At 41.2% G+C, this 18,025-nt stretch overlaps 1 protein-coding gene across 7 annotated transcripts in view; it reads right to left on the bottom strand.

Annotated features, from left to right (window-relative positions):
* Positions 1–18,025, bottom strand: part of TBCE (tubulin folding cofactor E) — a 93,153-nt gene that overhangs the window by 67,351 nt on the left and 7,777 nt on the right. Inside the window, exon 1 of one of the 7 annotated variants that reach the window (XM_032430227.1) lies at positions 8,754–8,833. The exons of the other annotated variants lie outside the window; for them this stretch is intronic. The gene's annotated coding sequence lies outside the window, so the exon portion shown is untranslated. Of the gene's footprint in view, positions 1–8,753; positions 8,834–18,025 lie in introns of those variants that run through there. 7 annotated transcript variants of the gene reach the window in all.

The raw sequence follows: 18,025 nt of genomic DNA, 5'->3' as shown, positions 1-18,025 counted from the left end.
TATACTTCCATACCCATTTTATGCTTATACATGCCGGTATTTTCCTTCTTTCTTTACACAAATGATACCATACTATATATGTGGTTCTGTTCCTTACATTTTCATTCAATAATATAACCTGGAAATTTATCCACAGCCATGTCAGGAGCTTTTAAATGTCTTCTGGCTCCATAGTATTTGTATAGATTCACCATGATTTTTTTTTTTTTTTAAGATTTTATTTATTTGAGAGAAAGAGTGAGAGAGAGAGAGAGCACAAGAGGGGGGAGCGGGAGAGGGAGAAGCAGACTCCCCGCCGAGCAGGGAGCCCGATGAGGGACTCGATCCCGGGACTCCAGGATCATGACCTGAGCCGAAGGCAGTCGCTTAACCAACTGAGCCACCCAGGTGCCCTAGATTCACCATGATTTAATCAGTCTTCAAACTGATGGACTTCAGTTACTCCCAAGTTTTTGCTTCTACAAATAATACTGCAAAGACTAAACCTGCTCATTTATTTTTTTATAGCTGTGCAAAAATATCTGTAGGAAACATTCTCAAAGCGGGTATTGCTAAGTCAAAGGGTATGTGCATTTTTAATGTTGATAGGTAATAACAAATGTCCCTTTTTAGTGGCTGTGACAATTTACTGTCCTATCAGCACTCTATGAGCCCCTGTATCTTCACAGTGCCCTTCACAAAATATTAAACACAGTTTTGGTTAATTGTCACTCTGATAAAGGAAATACACAGTTTTACTTACATTTTCTTTTATGAAGGAAGCTGAGCATCTATTCATTTTGATTCCCTTTTCTATAAACTAACTGTTCACATCCTTTACCCATTTTCCTATTGGTTTATTGATCTTTCCCATAATGTTTTTAAAATCTAAATGGTTTCCTATATGTTCTTCATGACGAGATGACTACATAATTCCTCAAATAAAATATTTGAAAAGAACTGAGAGGAAGGATACAAGCAGATACTTTACAACCATGTTCACAGTGCTATTATTCACAAAGACCCAAGAGATGGAACTAACCCAAATATCAATGTGTACGCATACAATGGAATATTATTCAGCCTTAAAAAGAAAGGGAATTCTGCCACATGCTACAACATGGATGAACCCTGAGGACATCATGTTAAGTGAAATAAGCCAGTAAGGACAAATACTGTATGATTCCACTTAAAAGTAGTACCTAGAGTAGTCAAATTCATAGAATTGTGGTTGTCAAGGCTGTGGGGAGGGGGAAAGTGTTGTTTAATGGCTAAGAGTTCCAGTTTTGCAAAATGAAAGGAGTTCTGGAGACAGATGGTGGTGATGGTTGCACAACAATGTGAATGTACTTAACACTACTGAACTGTAGCACACTTAAAAATTGTTAAAATGGTCTGGGGCGCCTGGCTGGCTCAGTCGGTGGAGTGTGCCACTCTTGATCTCAGGGTTGTGAGTTCAAGCCCCACTCTGGAAGTAGAGATTACTTAAAAATAAAATCTTAAAAAAAAAATTAAGATAGTCAATGTTATCTGTATTTTAGCACAATTTGAAAAATAATAGGAAATTTAATTCCCAATATTTTAAGTTTTGTAGAGTTTTGATTTGCTTCAGCTTTAATTGGGACACTGGATCGTGAAATCAAACCCCACGTCTGGCTCTGTGCTCAGCGTGGAGTCCATCTGGGATTCTCTGTCTCTCCCTCTCCCCCTCCGCCTCCCCCCTTCCCCACACCCTCTCATGCGTGCATGCTCTCTCTCTCTCAAATATATAAATAAAATCTTAAAAAAAAAAAAAAAAAAAGATGGGAGGGAATATATCTAAGTGGTTAAATCATGACCACCAGAAATTCAGACTTAAGGGAGGTCAAGGTTAATATCTGGTATTAATGGGTTCAAGAAAACATAGATGGATCTCCCAAAAAGTGGGAACAGCACAATAAGGGACAGTCCAAGTGGACGCTTCTCAGAAACCCAAAGACTGCATCTAGGAAGCCTGGTCAAAGAAACATAGTACAAGTCATGCAACTGGGGATCAGGGCCAACTAACAAGAACTGAGTGAGACCTCACTCTCATCAGGTAGTTGGAGTACTGGACGGATTACCTGGACAGAGCCTAAGTGAGGTATTTTTTACCCTAAGTCCATAGGTTCTCAAGGTATCTTCTAACTGAAGATATTCACTAACTTCTCACTGAAATTTAGCATTTTCCAAAATTGTGCACATAGGCCAAAAAATCACTTGGATTAGTAGCACCTGTGATCACACATATTTTATACCACATTACAGCTATTACAGATATCTCAAGATATAATTTATATGAATCACTATTTCAAAATTACAATATTAGACCTGCCACTAGATTTTTGTCATTTAATATATTAATGAACACATGATTATATTACAATTTTTAAGTATTTTGATAACTTTATTTCACATAACTAGATTTCATCTGAAATCTTAGGTGTTTTCTACCCCCCCCCCAAGTTTTTATTTAAATTCCAGTTAGTTAACATATAGTGTAATATTAGTTTCAGGTGCAGAATTTGGTGATTCGGCACTTCCATACAAGACCCGGTGCTCATCACAAGTGCCCTCCTTAATCCCCATCACCTATTTCACCCATCCCTTCACCCACCTGCCCTCTGGTGACCATCAGTTTGTTCCCTATAATTAAGAGTCTGTTTCTTGATTTTCCTCTCTTTTGTTTCCCCCCATGTTTGTTTGTTTTGTTTCTTAAATTACACACGAGTGAATTCATATGGTATTTGTCCTTCTCTGACTCGTTTCACTTAGCATTATACTCTCTAGCTCCACCCACATCGTTGCAAATGGCAAGATTTCCTTCTTTTTTAGGCTGATATTCTATTGCATACATATGCCACATCTTCTTTATCCATTCATCAGTTGATGGACATTTAGGTTCTTTCCACAATTCGGCTATTGTTGATAATGCTGCTATGAACACTGGGATGCATATACTCCCTTTGAATCTGTATTTTTGTATCCTTTGGGTAAATACCTAGTAGTGCAATCGCTGGATCATAGGTAGTTCTATTTTTAACTTTTTGAGGAGTCTCCATACTGTTTTCTACAGTAGCTGCACCAGTTTGCATTCCCACCAACAGTGCAAGGGGGTTCCCCTTTCTCCACATCCTCACCAACACCTGTTGGTGTGTGTGAGGTGATATCTCATTGCAGTTTTGATTTGTATTTCCCTGATAGTGAGTGATGTTGAGCATCTTTTCATGTGTCTGTTAGCCATCTGGATGTCCTTTGGAAAAATGTCTATTCATATCTTCTGCCCATTTCTTAACTGGATTATTTGGGTTTGGGGTGCTGAGTTTTATAAGTTCTTTACATGAAATCCTATGTATTTTCTGTATTTAAAAACACTTTAGGACGCCTGGGCAGCTCAGCCAAGTGTCTGCCTTCGGCTCAGGTCATGAACTCAGGGTCCTGGGATTGAGCCCCATGTCAGGCTCCCTGCTCAACAGGGAGTATGCTTATCCCTCTCCTTCTGCCCCTCCCCCACTTGTGCTCTCTCTTGTTCTCTCTCTCTAATATATAAATAAATTCTTTTAAAAAACCACACACTTGGGGCGCCTGGGTGGCTCAGTCATTAAGCGTCTGCCTTCGGCTCAGGTCATGATCCCAGGGTCCTGGGATCGAGCCCCGCATCGGGCTCCCTGCTCTGCCAGGAGCCTGCTTCTCCCTCTTCCACTCCCCCTGCTTGTGTTCCCTCTCTAGCTGTCTCTCTCTCTGTGTCAAATGGATAAATCTTTAAAAAACAAAACAAAACAAAACAAAACCACACACTTTTTTTATGGCTGGCTCAGTTGGTAGAGTGTGTGACTCTTGATCTTGGGCTTTTGAGTTCAAGCTCCATGTTGGGTGTAGAGATTACTTAAAAATAAAATCTTAAAAAAAATTCTAAAGTGCTCACAAGATTTATCAGACTGCTAAAGGGGTCTTTATCCTAAAGAATCAAAGAAAATTTGATGACATGAGAGGAGTTTGGTGGTAAGTCTCCAACATATAGCACATGCTTTCATTTTCCTTAACTGCACAATATTCATTCAAAATGTTAACAATTTCTTTAACTCTTCTAAAAATTCTTCTAAAAATGACTGTTATTGTTTAAAAGTGGAAGAATCCACTGGGAAAGTCACCTGGCAAAGGCAACTGAACAAAGAGCAAGAGTTCGATCTATACTATCGAAACGGTTCTCACCTATTTTCTGCCTTTTCAGCCCAGCAGCTTCCCCCGTGGGAAGTGCACTCTCTCTGCCTGGTTGGCTGTCACTCACCCACTACAGGAGTGGACACATGGCCCAGGACAGCCAATATGATGACTCCTCACCTCCATTTCCTTGCATATAGCAACTGGTCCACATGTAAAGATCCTAACCCAAGGAGAGTCAGTCTTTTAGAAAATGACATGGGCTCCTGAAGAGAGGATCCATCTCTCTTTCCCAAGACCTTAAAACAAAAGGACCACTTAAACCTGGAATAGCTGAGAGGTACCTCTGCCACTATTTGGAAAAATTTGTCTGAAAATAAGGCCAAAAAGGAAAGTGGAGTTGATCCAACTATGCCTAAAGCCTTTCATTAGCCCAGTTAAATGAAACAGTAGTCTTTCTTTTGTTTACATGAGTTTGAGCAGTTTCTTTCTCCCTCGACTGAAAGAATTCTGAAAAACACATAAGAATTAAGATATTTGTTCCTATGTAATGTAATATGGACATTATATGCAGCCAGTCTGCTGGAGAGAAATTCAACCTTGTCCACTACATGCTAGTTATAGGACACTGGATAATCCAATCTCTCTGTGTCTCAGTTTCCTCATCTGTAAAATGTAGATGGTATTAGGACCTACTTCATAGGGCTGTTGTGAGAATTAAATGAGTTTTTATGTGTAGAAGTGCTACATAAAAAGTCAATGTAGCCATTAAGATCTCTTAATGATTAAGATTGTTAACATCATAAATTAGATTCTATATTTAGATAAGGGGAAAATATTCCATAAATCCAAAGAAATATATCACAAATTCAGAATAACAGTAGCTGACATGGGAAGTTTAACTGCAATAAGTCAGGGCACCTGGGTGGCTCAGTCGGTTAAGCATCTGCCCTCTGCTCAGGTCATGAGCCCAGGGTCCTGGGATTGAGTCCCCCATCCGGCTCCCTGCTCATGCTTCTCCCTCTCCCTCTTCCCCTCCCCCCTGCTCGTGCTGTCTCTCTCTCTCTCTCTCTAATAAAATCTTTAAAAAAAATATTACCACCCAAAAATGTGACAACTTCCAAGTATTTAGCCCAATTTTTTTTAAAGTAAGCTCTACCCCCAATGTGGGGCTCAAACTCACAACCCCAAGATCAAGAGCCACATGCTCTACCAAATGAGCCAGCGAGGCGCCCATTATTTAGCACAGTTTTAAACAAACGCTGTTTTAAAAATCTGCTGTTCTTTTTGAAAAAGTGTTTTTAGTTGTGGTAAAATACACATAAAATTTATCATCTTAACCATTTTTAAGTGTAGAATTCAGTAGCATTAGACATATTCACATTGTTGTGCAACCAATCACCAAAACCTTCTCATCCAGCCAAATTGAAACTCTATACCCATTCAACAACTTCCATAACCCTTTCTCCCCAGCCCCGACCTTGTTTTTATGAACTTGACTACTCGAGGTATCTCATATAAGTGGAATCAAACAGTATTTGTCTTTGTGACTGGCTTATTTCACTTACCATAATGTCTTTTCTGTCTTTTTATGCTAAATGTCAAAGCCTGTCTCCAAGTTGTACTACAACCTCACAGTAGATCCTTAGCCTTCCCATACTGAATCGTCTCATATTTAAGTAGGTCCTCCAAAAAGCTTTAAGCATTTCCTAAGAGGCCAAAGGCACTCCTTCTCTCTACAACACCAATGACTAAAATCTACACCAAACCCACGATTTTTATGACAAAACTGTATGAATGAGAATAAAATTAATCAATAACTTTGTGCCCTTTCTCTACACACTTTTAAATACCAGCAAATCTCTCCAAACCACTCCTCCACAAATTTATCCCAGCCACTCCTAATAATTGGCAAACCATGATGTTTCTCCTTTCCGGTAGACCCTATTTACTCTCTGGGCCATAGTCTGTTTGTTTTTAATTTAAATTCAAGTTAGTTAACATATAGTGTATTATTAGTTTCACTCTCTGGGTTATATTCATTGCACACTTACTGTCTGACATATTGTTTTCTAGTGGACTCTCTTGCATATTTCCCAGCAAAATGCTAAAGTAGGAAAAGTATCATATACTTTTTTAAAAAACAAACTCTGAAGTGCTAAGTATACAACAAATATTCTATTAAAGTGTATGATAAACTGACTTTAATAAATCAAACAGAAGGGGCACCTGGATGGCTCAGTCAGTTAAGCAGCTGCCTTGGGCTCAGGTCATGATCTCAGGATCCTGGGTTGAGCCCCTACTCAGGGGGGAGCCTGCTTCTCCCTCTCCCTCTGACCTTCCTGCCCCCTCCCACCCCCCACTCGTGTTCTCTCTCAAATAAATAAAATCTTAAAAAAAAATCAATCAATCAAAAAGAAAAAATCAAAACCACCAGAAAATAGTAACAACTCTAGTTTTACTGTTGAACATTTACACCTTACAAAAATAATTAAGTACTGAGATGATCCAAGAAGCCTGTTTAAAATCAGTAAAAGGGGGGCGCCTGGGTGGCTCAGTTGGTTAAGCGTCTGCCTTCAGCTCAGGTCATGATCCCAGGGTCCTGGGATCGAGCCCCATGTTGGGCTCCCTGCTCAGCGGGGAGCCTGCTTCTCCCTCTGCCTCTGCCTGCCGCTCTGCCTACCTGTGTTCTCTATCTCTCTGTCAAATAAATAAATAAAATCTTTAAAAATAAATAAATAAATAAAATGAAATCAGTAAAAGGTAAAAACAATATTGTGCTGCAGGGTTAAGATTCACTTAAGATTGAATTAGATTCAATTAAGTATGCATAACTAAATTAAATATTAAAATTAAAAAGTTAGCCCTATAAGTACAGAAACAGAGTACATAGAGTAACAGATCTTCCAAAGAAGTAGAAAAGAAAAAATGAAAAGAGAAAATAAACAAGATCAAACCTCAATCCAAAAAAAGGCAAGAAAGGAGAAAAAAAAAAAAACAGAAAGTATCAAGTGTAAGATGGTAGAAAAAGTCCAAATCCATTCATTCAACAGTTAATTATGGAAAATCTACCAAAAGCCAGATACTGTTTTAGGCACGAGGAATACAGCAGTTAACAAAACATACAAAAATATCTGCTCTCAGGAAGTTTCTATCCTCGTGGGGGAAACACAGTAAACCAGACAAATGAATAAACCACATGGCATGTCAAATGATGGTAAGCACAATGACAATGAGTGCAATGGAGATGTAAGGGAAGGCTATGTGGGGGAAGACCTCACTGAGAAGCTAATATTCCAAAAAATATGAGGGAGTTAAGGGATTAAACCATGTACACAGATGGGGGGAGAGCATTCCAGGCAAAGGAACCCCCAACTGCAAATATCCTGAGGCTGGGATGTGCTTGAGGAGGCCACAAAATAGAGAAAAGAGGAGCAGTAGCAAGAGATGAGATCAGCGGTAAAACAGGAGGGGATCATACAGGACCTCGGGGACCACTCTACCAACTTCGGCTTTTACTCTGAGTGCAATGGGTAGTCCCTGCAGGATTTTTTGAAAGGAGGGCAATAATTTTTTTTTTTTTTTTTTTTAAAGGAGGGTCACTTTAGATGCTGTGATGAAAAGAAACTAAGAAGAAAAAGCAGACTAGTTAGGTGGCTACAGCAGTAATCCAGGTGAGAGACAAGCTGTAAATTGGACTAGTGGAAGTGGTGAGAAAGGCTTGGGAGTCTGGACAGATTCTGAAAGCGAAGGGCACAGGATTTGCTGATGGATTACATGTGTGGTGTGAAAGAGATGAGTCATGGATGACTCCAAAAGTTTGGGCCTGAACAAATACCTCAGTAATGACAATGAATAAGTACAAAAACCTGCCAGTCAAAAGGCAGAGCCTGTCGACTTGGATTTTTAAAAATCCCCAGCGATATGCTGTTTATAAAAGCACAGAGAAAGATTAAAAGTAAAATGATGGGGAACGTTGAGACAAATATCAAATGACAGGGGCCTTGCTATACTAATGTCAGACGGACGAGAAGTCGGCTCTCTTAATCTCCTCTTTCTTTAACACTCTAGCATCTGTGAACCCTGTCTTCCCAACACTTCCCGAGACTGTTGTTCCTTCGGGGACAGGGATGTCACACCCTCGTATGGACCCACCCACAACTTAGACCAATCCCCAGCTGGTGGTAACTGAACTATTTCAAAATGTTCAATGTTCTGCACCTACTTCACGTTATTTCTCCTTCGTCACAGATGTTAAGTGATTTGGAACTTCAGGGCCGTTTCTCTAACCTGAGCAATTCCCCTCTTCCAAAGTGACACGCCAACAAGGCTTCTATGCAAAGTGCTGGGCGGCGCTGCGGGTCCCGCTCCCTCGCCCGCGGCCCGAGCTGGGGACCCCGCCCGCCCGGACTCCCTTCCAGCCTGCGAGTCTGGGTCTGGTCGGGGCGGCAGGGAGCAGGCAACGCCCAACTCTGACAACCTGAGAAGTTTCTAGGAGAGGACAGAAGGATCAAAGCACTGCAGGGTGATGCCCCGGCCACAGGCCAGCCACCAACGCTTGGCTCCCGCAGCCCCTCAGCCCCTGCGAAGCTCACCTGCCCCGCGGCTAGCCCGGGTGGTCGGAGCCGCGACCCTCGCACGCGCCGGTCCGCAGCGAAGCTTCCGGCTTTGGCCGGAAGTGTTTCTTTAGGGAGACAGGAAGTCCCGCCTCCGCGGCATGAGCTGCGGACGCTGGAGCTCAGGCCTGAACATAATAAGCAAGGGTCTTGGGAGCGGGTAGATGTTAGGTTCATCCACCCAAACCTGGGCAGGCTCTCCGCCTCTGTCCTGCATAGCTGATTCCCGCAAACTCAGGATGTCAGATCAACCCAATGAACGTGCATGTTTAGTTTACTTGTTTTTCAGTACCATGTTTATGCAGAGTCTACCACGCAGGAAGCGTGTAGTCACAGAGAATAAAATAGTGTTGAGGGGCGCCCGGGTGGCTCGGTGGGCTGAGGGTCCGCTTTCGGCGGCTGGGGTCATGATCCTGGGATCGAGTACCGCATCGGGCTCCCTGCTCAGCGGGGAGTCTGCTTCTCCCTCTGTGTTCTCTCTCTCATGTTCTCTCTCAAGTAAATTAAAAAAAAAAAAAAAAAATCTTAAAAAAAAATAAACATAGGGGCGCCTGGGTGGCTCAGTCGGTTAATTGTCTGCCTTCAGCTCAGGTCATGGTCCCAGGGTTCTGGGATCGAGCCCCACATTGGGCTCCCTGGCTTCTCCCTCTCCCACTCCCCCTGCTTGTGTTCCCTCTCTCGCTGTGTCTCTCTCTGTCAAATAAATAAATAAAATCTTTAAATAAATAAAGAAAAAAGAAAAAAAGTGTTGATGCCTCAAAAGCTAAAAATAATAATAGTAATTAACTAGCTAAAACATAAGGCAGAATGAAAGTAAATACAATAATAGAGCAAATTCCATAGGCATGTTACTTTCTAAGCCTCAGTATTCTCCTATGTAACTAGCTCAATGGATCAACTGGTTTGTTGTGAGGATCAAATGAGGACACAAACTTTTAGCAATGGTGATTAAAGCACACAATACCTGTGATGTTGTTCTCACTAGTTGAAAGAGGCTTTTCACCCACCCGAGGGGAAACTGAATAAAAACTCAGGGAGGTAGAATTCATGCTATTAAAGTTGAGAAAAATTTCAGTACATGAGATAGATACCCATGTGAATCCGTAAAAACTGCTTTTGTTGATTAATGAAAGGACATAGGATGAAAAACCTTGCTCCCTAAAACAAACTTTCAGGAGCTTTATAGTTTGAAATCCTATCAGTAAGAAAGGAACATCCCTCTCCTGCCTGGCTGAGCTGAGCCATGTGGATCATTTTGACACTTTTCCAATCCAGGTATAGAGCTTCACATAAGGGTTTTTCAGATATAACATTCCATATTTATTTTAACTTTGTAGTTGTCAAGGATTCTAGACCTTAGAGTCTGCTTCATAGCCCAGACAAGAGCCTGCTTAATTCTTACCTATACTCCAACCAATCCTATGCTATCCCTGTCTCTTCCCCACCTTTTTTTTAGTTAGACTCCCCCAGTTGCTCTGGTGTTGTGGTCTCACTTGTTTCAGCCAGTTAATAAACCTGACTTTGTTAGACTATAGGTTTATCTTTCATGGGCTTTATCACTGTTTATTTTGACCAAGCTTCTTGCACTCATGAAGGTTGGAGGACACTTTTAACCCTAACTTAGACAAAAACTGAATCAGAATAAAGGTAAATGATTTACTGACATTCATATGTGTCCTAAAAAGAGCTGTGGACTTTTTAACCTGAAGGTTTTAAAATTGCCTTTTGGCAGAGAAAAACAACCGTTCTAGAAAATTGTTTGGCATCCGCCAAATTCAGACCACCCCACAACAGACACAGGAAGCATGAACCTTCTTTTTCTTTGTAAAATATTTTCTTGTCTCCACTAAATTGTGACAATATTTGCCCAGTTTTATCTAGAGTGCAATAATGATCCTTTTGCCTTCAGTCCGTTTCTCGTCACATTTATCCCATACACTGCTGCCTCAACTATGTTACCTACTTGAAGTACTTACTCTGCTAAATCTTTCCCTCAAAGAGGTGTATACCTCCTGCCTCTCATTCCTCACCTCCTTCTCAATTTTATCCCTTTCAGCCTGGCCTTCTGGCTTCACCAGTGACTTCAAATCACCAAGGTGATTCTTCAGTCCCCCTATCCCTTGATTTCTCTACAGCATAGGTTGATAGGATTAATTCTCACCCTTTGTTGTAAAAGTCGTATTTAAGGGACGCCTGGGTGGCTCAGTCAGTTGAGCATCCAACTCTTGATTTCGGCTAGGGTCGTGGTCTAGGGGTTGTGAGATCGAGCCCCGAGTCAGGCTTGATGCTCAGCGACGAGTCTGCTTGTCCCTCTCCCTCTGCTCCTCCCCCCTGCTTGCTCTCTCTCTCTCAAATAGGTGAATAAAATCTTTAAAAATAAATTAAATAAAAATAAATTAAATAAATAAAAATAAAAGTTGTATTTAAAACATTATAGAAAAAAGCTCAAACTTAAAATACTGAATATTTGCAATGGAATCTCATCATTGGTGCCTTGAGTAAATATTTAGCGAGTGCCAGCTCTGCACCAAATACTGTTTTTCAGGCATTGGAGATCTAGCAGTGAGAAAGAGATGCAGTGTTCCAGTCCTGGGACATTTATATTCTAATGGCATGAGGCAGATGATACATAAATAAAACAAATAATTTCAGATTGTGCTAAGTGCAATAAAGGAAATAGAGAGTGCTATAATAAGATGTAACCAACTTAGAGTAGGAAGGTAAAGGGAAGATAACTTTCAAGATTGTATTTGAACTGGGGCGCCTGGGTGGCTCAGTTGGTTAAGCGTCTGCCTTCGGCTCAGGTCATGATCCCAGGGTCCTGGGATCGAGTCCCCCATCAGGCTCCCTGCTCCGTGGGAAGCCTGCTTCTCCCTCTCCCTCTGCCTCCCCCACCCCCCGGCTTGTGCTCTCTCTCTCTCTCTCTTTCAAATTAAAAAAAAAGAGAGAGAGAGAGAGAGATGGTATTTGAACTGATAGCTGCAAGATAAGAAGGATCCAGCAAAGTTAAAAATAAATAAATAAGTAAAACAAAAAAAAAAAAGGTGAGAGGTGCCTGAGTGGCTCAGTCAGTTGAGCATCGGACTCTTAGTTTCGGCTCAGGTCATGATCTCATGGGTCGTGGGATTGAGCCCTGTGTCAGCTTTCTCGCTGACAGGGGGGGATTCTGCTTGAAGATTCTCTCCCTCTGCCCCTCCCCCACACTTGAGTGCAAGCACTCAGATTCTCTCTCTCTCTCTCTCTCAAAAATAAATAAATAAATAAATCTTAAAAGAAAAACTGGAAGAACAGCATCACAGGCCTAAGTAGGAGCAAATATGAAGATCCGTAAGTGGAAAATACTGACTTACAACTTTTAAAGATCTTTCTAGGGGCACCTGGGTAGCTCAGTGGGTTAAGCGGCTACCTTTGGCTCATGTCATGATCTCGGAGTCCTGGGATTGAGCCCCAGGTCGGGCTCCCTGCTCAGTGGGGAGCCTGCTTCTCTCTCTCCCTCTGCCTGCCACTCCCCCTGCTTGTGCTCTCTTTCTCTGTCCAATAAGATCTTTAAAAAAAAAAAAATCTTTCTAGTGCTACAAGTTAACAGGGATGGGAGTCAGGGGAGAGGGTGAGTTAAGAGGGAAGATGGTGAGTAGAGAGGTCAGTTATGAACTATTACAGTCATTTCATATACAGCACACACACACAAAAATGGTGGTTTAGGAGTGCCTGGCTGGCTCAGTGGGTAGAGCATGTGATTCTCAATTTCAGGGTCATGAGTTCAAGGCCCAAGATGGGCATGGAGCCTAATTAAAAAAGAAAAATTTTTTGAAAAGAAAATGGTGGCTTAACCCAGAAAGGTAGGAGCAAAACTTGAAGACTGGGGGTTTATTTTTTTTAATTGCTATTATTTTAAGATTTTATTTATTCATTTGAGAGAGAGACAGAGAGAGAACAAGCAGGGAGAGAGGCAGGCAGAGTGAGAGGGAGAAGCAGACTCCCCGTTGAGCCAGGAGCCCAACATGGGGCTCCATCCCAGGACCTGGAGATCATGACGTGAGCTGAAGGCAGACATTTAACCATCTGAGCCACTCAGGCACCCTGTAGACTGGGGTTTTAGCTGGAGAAATTAAGGAAGATGAAAAGAGAGAACTACTCACTAGATTTTGCAAGATAAATGCCAGTGTCCTTGACAAGAGCAGTTTTGGTAGTTTTGGACTCAGAAGCCAGACTAGCATGAGTTGAAGTGGAAAGGAAGTTTAGGGAACAAGGCTAAATGACTCTTCAAAGAATAGATCTAACTGCCACATTTGATGAACATTTTTCAGACATCCTATTGGATGTCTCTGCTGCATTACACTGTAATGGTTTACTCCTAGAAACCAGATATCCCAATTCCACTGGTTCTTTCTTCCTCTCCTCCTTCTTCTCCCTCTTCTTCCTCTTCTTCTTCCCCTTCTCCCTCTTCTTCTTCCCCTTCTCCTTCTTCCTCCTCTTTTTTGACAGGGAATTGTGAATCACTTTGGAAATCTAATGAAAGCTATCCATATATATATATATATATATATATATATCCATTCATATATATATATATATATATGAATTTTGCCTATAATTTCAGAGAGTTAATTAATCCTTTCAAGCCCATTAATAGGCCCCAATGAGTCCATGGATCCCAGATTAAGAACACCCTTTCTTGGGCGCCTGGGTGGCTCAGTTGGTTAAGCGACTGCCTTCGGCTCAGGTCATGATCCTGGAGTCCCTGAATCGAGTCCCGCATCGGGCTCCCTGCTCGGCAGGGAGCCTGCTTCTCCCTATGACCCTCACCCCTCTCATGTGCTCTCTCTCTCTCTCTCATTCTCTCTGTCTCAAATAAATAAATAAAATCTTTAAAAAAAAAAAAATCTTTAAAAAAAAAAAAAAAAAGAACACCCTTTCTTTTCAGTTAGCTGGTCTCTTCTTCCTTCCTGAGTTCCTTACTCCTTTGATTGCTCCCTCCCTGGTTATCTGTCTTTGCCTATTGTTCTTCTTGTGCTGCATACTTTCTCAGTGTCTACATCTACTTTCTTGGTTTTGTTATTGGGGCCATGACAACTATTTTAGTACAGAAGCCATTTGGAGTTGTGGGATAACTTGAAAGAAGATCAAGTTCAGGTAAGCCCACTCAATTTCGGGAGACCTATTTGATTTCATTAGTATCTATTTAGACACCATGACAGTTGAGGCTATGAATAATTGTTCATAAGCACATTCTGAGAAAGATTTATATAAGAAAACAAAATCAGGGGTGCCTGGCTGGCTCAGTCAGTAGAGTATGCAACTCTTGATCTCGGGGTCGTGAGTTTCAGCCCCATGTTGGGTGTAGAGATTACTTAAAAATAAAATCTTTAAAAAAAATAAAATAGAAAACAAAACTCAAAAGCAAATTCTCTCATTGTAACATTTTACAATCTTCTTCAAAGTTGTTCCTCCTCCTACCCCCATTGCAAGGAAGTGTCAGCCTTCCAGGGAGATGTTCCACAGTGGCATTCCTGCTGGCCTTCTTCTTATGAACTTTTGGCACTTTCTGACATGGCAACATTCCCCCTTATTATACTGGTTGTGAAGATTGATTGTGTCAACTTAGGCTAGGTCATGGCACCCAGATATTTGGTCAAACACTAGTCTAAATGTGGCTGTGAAGGAGTGTATTAGATGAGATTAACAGTTACATCAGTAGACTTCAGGTAAAGCAGATTGCCCTCATTAGTATGGGTGGGCCTCGTTCAATCAGTTGAAGGTCTCTCGGAGAAAGAGAGAATTCTGCCCCCCCACCCCCGAAGCATAGGACCATGAAACATGGAGACAATATCAGAGTTATTTCCACAAGGGAAAAGCAAGGAATGATTGCTGGGTAGATAAAAAAAAACATCTGTCATAGATTCAATTCAATATCATCTCAAATCTCTCCAATGATATTTTTTGATTATGGTTTGTCTTATTTTAAGGTTTTCTCTGTTCCCTTAATTATTCCTGTTCCTTTAAATTAAATTTTTTCTCTATTTTTCTTGTTTTGTTGTTGCTTTTTTTTTTTTTTTACCTTGGTCTTTCTCTGTTAAACTGCAGATGCTCTATAAATGTGGGAGTTCCTGGTTGTCCATTTATATCACAAAGTGAGGCAGTAGAAATTCTAAATGGGAGCTAGCAGGAGCTCGACTTCTGTCGGTAAGGCTGCTTGATGGTAAGTCTCATTGTCATGTGAGAGGGAAGGGAACCACCATGCTGCAGGAAGGCTCTCATATGCCAAATAGAAGAGTGTAGCTCTTTGACACCAACATCTTTGCCAGTTACCCAAATTCTCCCCAGAAACTCACTCCTAGCTCTCTAGAGAAGATGTCTTACTTTTCTGCTTAGGGATATATACCTGGCAATGATGATTTAGCTTCCTCACTGGGGTACAAGAAAGAGGTAGTGGGAGGAATGCATCCTGTTATTTGCAGCCCATCAATTAATTTCTGTTTTCATCCATATTTATCCCTTCAAACCTCTGTGTTGACAAGTACAGCACTGTTCCAGTTCATTTCCTATCACTGCTCTAACAGATTACCACAATCTTAGTGGCTTAAAACAACATAAATTTATTATATTACAGTTCTGTAGAAGTCCAACACTTCTCACTGGGCTAAAATCAAGATGTCAGCAGGGCTGTGTTCCTATTGGAGGCTCCAGGCAAGAATCCATTCCTTGCCTTTTCTGGTTTCTAGAAGCCACCTGTATTCCATGGCTCACAGTCCCCTTCATCCATCTTCACGGTCAGAAATGGTGTGTTGAGTCCTTTCCATATCACACCACTCTGACCTCGTTTCCATCCTCACATCTTCTTTTACTCTCCCTGTCTGCCTCCCTTGTCCACTTGGAAAAATCCTTGTATTACTTTGGTCCACCTGGGCAATTCAGGATAATCTCCGTATTTTAGGGTCATCTGATTAGCAACCTTAATTTCATCTGCAACCTTAACTCCCCTTTGCCATATAACCTACCATATTTACAGTTCTGGGGATGAGGACATGGACATCTTTGGTGGGGGCATTATTCTGCCTATACATTTGGTTCTACTGAGCCTGTTGGATCCTATGTCAGCCCCAACCTCTTCTCTACATATTTTTAGCTATGGCTTTATCCACACCGCTTTCATCAATCAGTCATCTGCTTTCTGTATTCCAGAAATTTTTCTTAAGATTTTATTTATTTATTTGAGAGAGAGAGAAAGTGAGAGAGCACAAGCGGAGGACAAGGGGTAGAGGGAGAGGGAAAAGCAGACTCCCTGCTGAGCAGGGAGCCTGATGTGGGTGGGGCTTGATCCCAGGACTCTGGGATCATAACCAGAGCAGAAGGCAGACACTTAAACAACTGAGCCACCCAGGCGCCCCTGAAATTTTTTTTGAAATTTCTCATGCACTAGCAGAGCCCATTCTCAATGTTATTTTGATATTTTAGCCTTTTTATTCTTTTACTTTCCTTTTAGTATTCTCCCAAAAGGGAGAAAGAATCAACATTGTACTCAGTCTAGCATCTTGAAGAGGATGAATATTCTTTTTTTTTTTTTTAAAGATTTATTTATTTGAGAGAGAGAGATTCCAAGCAGGGGAAGAGGCAGAGAGAGAGGGAGACAAGCAGACTCCCCACTGAGTGGGGAGCCTGATGCAGGGCTCAATTCCAAGGCCCTGAGTCACGACCCCACCTGAAACCAAGAGTCAGATGCCCAACCGACTGAGCCACCCAGGTGCTCCTTGAAGAGGATGAATATTCTTCCTCCACCTTGTAGGGCTTGCAGAAAATTTAATCTCAGTCAGACTTGGGACCACTTTACCAGCTTTTAGATTTAGAAGGTACCTGAGGTCATCTCATCTCTAGGCTTCATAGACACCATGCACAGGTTTATTGTTAAAGCTAATAAAGATCCTTCAAAGTCCAGAACATTTCTGCTTCCTCGCCATGGGAATGCTGCTATGAACATTTGTGTACAAGGTTTTGCATGGATATGTTTTTTCTTTTTTTTTTAAGATTTTATTTATTTTAGAGATAGAGAGATGGGAGGGACAAGCAGACTCTGCGCTGAGTGCAGAGCCTGACGAGGGGCTCAGTTTCACAACCCTGAGATCACGACCTGAGCCAAAATCAAGAGTTGGACATTTAGCCGACTGAGCCACCCAGGTGCCCCTGGATATGCTTTTTCATTTCTTTTGGGTTTGTGGACTGAATGTTTGTGTCCTCGAAAAAATTCATATGGAAGGGAGTGAGGATGTCCGGCCCATCCTCTCTAAAATCTTGCTCATCCCCTGGAACACTAGCAACAATCTTGGGAACTTCTGGCTTTTGCTCCCTTCCCAGAATCTCTCCTCTCCTTTCTTTTTTCTTTGCCCTTAAAGTCACTGCTCCTTTTATTCTGTGCCCCTATTCCAGGATACCTAGCCTGATCCTCTCCACGGGCTCAGGTTTTAGGAAAATTAATTCAGAAAAGGAAGTATCTTGCAAGAAATTTATTTTAGTCTGATAATTTTAATACTTCCCTGAGACAAGAAAGCACAAAGTGGCCTGGGTACTTTTCTGGAACTAAGGATGGAAAAAAATAGAGGAAGAAGACCACAAATATCTCAAAAAAGTATTTTGCTTAGTAAAATGGTTGGATATTATCAAATTCAATTACCAGAAAGCAAAGCAAATAATTTTAGTATGAAATTTGATGGAAGGTACTATTGACCTTTCATCAGCTTATTTATTTCTCCATTTGATCCAATGAAACCAACTCATCTTTTCTTCATTGTGTGCTACACAGACATTAAAGTCTTGAAAAAAATTTGGAATTCTTGAATATAAGCTGTAAGTTTCAGTCTAATTCTTTTTTTTTTTTCTAAGATTTTATTTATTTATTTGTCAGAGAGAGAGAGCAAGAGAGAGCAGAAGCAGGGGGAGCGGCAGGCAGAGGGAGAAGCAGGCTCCCCACTGAGCAAGGAGCCCGATGTGGGACTCGATCCCAGGACCCTGGGATCATGACCTGAGCCAAAGGCAGACACTTAACTGATTGAGCCACCCAGGCGCCCAGTTATGGTCTAATTCTTAAACAAAAGTATTAAGTCCCATTATGTATTTTAGTGTTTTGCTAATTAACTTTAGTAATTTTATGCTTATTATGGTAACATAATTATTTATAATATTTCATTATAACTGTATTTGCCATTAATAGTTGGAAATGATATGGATCAATAAAACTTTTCTATTGTTACAAAATATTT

Source organism: Phoca vitulina, unplaced genomic scaffold, assembly GCF_004348235.1.
Source record: "Phoca vitulina isolate PV1807 unplaced genomic scaffold, GSC_HSeal_1.0 scaffold43, whole genome shotgun sequence".
NCBI classification, from domain to species: domain Eukaryota; kingdom Metazoa; phylum Chordata; class Mammalia; order Carnivora; family Phocidae; genus Phoca; species Phoca vitulina.
Note: the sequence above shows the minus strand (reverse complement) of the source record. Positions and strands in the feature narration are given on the sequence as shown.